Source organism: Amblyomma mixtum, chromosome 1 (assembly GCF_055824585.1).
Source record: "Amblyomma mixtum isolate Tamu chromosome 1, ASM5582458v1, whole genome shotgun sequence".
In the NCBI taxonomy this organism is placed as follows: Eukaryota; Metazoa; Arthropoda; class Arachnida; order Ixodida; family Ixodidae; genus Amblyomma; species Amblyomma mixtum.
Genome location: NC_143012.1, coordinates 206928896 through 206931029, shown reverse-complemented (window position 1 = coordinate 206931029; position 2134 = coordinate 206928896). Strand labels below are relative to the sequence as shown.

Genomic DNA, 2134 nt, shown 5'->3' with positions numbered 1-2134 from the left:
CAGCTAAAACTTCCGGATCGGTGACGTCGTCTGTTAGCCACGTTTCTGTTAGTACAAGTATATTGCTGGAAGATGATGAAACAAGATTACAAATGTGTTCACGCTTGTGAAGGAAACTACGTATGTTGGTAAAGATAACAGAAAGAGGAAGATTTGGAAGTTTACCGCGAGGGCTGTTACAAGGAAGATTAGTAGTGGCGCGACGATAAGACTTATGCTATGAGATTTCGTGTACAGACTGTGATGTCTCGTCGAATGCATAGCGTTTAGAACCGATGCACAAAGTTTTGTAGCGCAAGGAAAATTTAGTGGTAGTAGCTTTGGCAAACTTTACGAGGTGCCTTCGCGCTTCTCGGACAGGGCGTGAAAAGTCCTCCCCTATGCTGTAATCGGTGCCTTTTAACTTATGGCCATTTGAAAGAATCATCTCCTTGGTTTTAAAAAAATGCAAATTTCACTATAATGGGTCGAATGCGCTCAGGAGAATGACGCCCGAGACGATGAGCCCTTTCAATTTCTTTAGTGTCAATGGATAGATCTAACTGATCACGGCAGAGGCGGAGGACTGTTTCTTCAGATTCCGAGTACGTTTCAGATGTATTCTCATCTTTGATGTTGTAAAAGATTAAATTGTTGCGTCGCGAGCGATTTTCGGCGTCATCCAAACGGGCTTCTATACCTCTGATTTATTTGGCTGTTTGGGTAGTGTTAGCGCAGATCGTATCCATGTCGGTGCGTAGGGTTACAACATCTTGATAATGAATTTCTAGGGCGGATAACCTGTTACTAAGATCAGAAATAGCTTGTACCGTAGTTGTAAGTTGATTTCTAAGACCTTGGACCTCGACTATTAATTGTGACTGACCATCAGACAGTTTCTTCAGTTCCTCTAGAACCTTTTCGGGGCCTGGGTTTGATTCAACATCGCCAGCCAAGAGCAACAGTGCACGCACGACATCAGCACATTCAAGAGCAATGGAAAGGCAGCTCTGTGGGCTCGGTAGCTGCATGAGGCAGTAATTGCTAGATTTTTTCGTGAAAAGAGAGTATTGTTTACTGACCTGCGTGGCGAAAACGAGCGGATTTGTTGACTGCATCGTGGCACAGCCACCGAGCCCACAGGGCGTCGAGCGCGGGTGATGCGGTTTTATAGTCGCCGTAGCTGCTGTTGTCGATGACCTTGGGTGAGTCCGGGGACAGTCGAGGTGGTCGAGGAATATTAGCGGTGGCGCTGCCGGACAGGTTGAAGCCGCGGGCTGCTGTGCAGACAGGCCGGCGGGAGATTCGAAGCGAAGGGATTCGATGGCACAGGTGGCATGCGAAGGGGCGGGAACCAGGGACAGGAATAGCATCTGGGTGATGAGCGGTGCAAAAACCTGCGTGGCGAAAACGAGCGGATTTGTTGACTGCATCGTGGCACAGCCACCGAGCCCACAGGGCGCCGAGCGCGGGTGATGCGGTTTTATAGTCGCCGTAGCTGCTGTTGTCGATGACCTTGGGTGAGTCCGGGGACAGTCGAGGTGGTCGAGGAATAGCAGCGGTGGCGCTGCCGGACAGGTTGAAGCCGCGGGCTGCTGTGCAGACAGGCCGGCGGGAGATTCGAAGCGAAGAGATTCGATGGCACAGGTGGCATGCGAAGGGGCGGGAACCAGGGACAGGAATAGCATCTGGGTGATGAGCGGTGAAAAAACCTGCGTGGCGAAAACGAGCGGATTTGTTGACTGCATCGTGGCACAGCCACCGAGCCCACCTAGCAGATTGCCATTGCTCTGGCTCTCACGAATCCCAAGTCAAAACACATCATCACCGACTCGCGAGGGGCCTGTCGGAACTACGAGTTGGGCTGGGCTCCCCCGCTTGCCTGGCGCATACTGGAATATAGCTGTCGATGTGAAGATCCAACTCCACGCAACCTGATTTGGGCCCCCGGTCACCAGGGACTCCAGGGAAACGAACAGGCCGATCAGGCCGCCCGCGCACTCTCTCCCCGGGCTATCTCCCTGTCCTTGGAAGGGTACTCCCAATGAGACAATCTGGCCATTACATTAAAAAAAATCACCGATTACTACAAGGAGGAGCACCGGCGCTACCCGGCCCCTTGTAAGGGTCTGGATCGCGCTGACGAGCGCCTCCT

General features: G+C 51.9%; 1 pseudogene; it reads right to left on the bottom strand.

The window, feature by feature from the left end:
- Positions 1-217: 217 nt before the first annotated feature.
- On the bottom strand, positions 218-1412 carry LOC149370659 (uncharacterized; annotated as a pseudogene).
- Between the last annotated feature and the right edge of the window lie 722 nt (positions 1413-2134).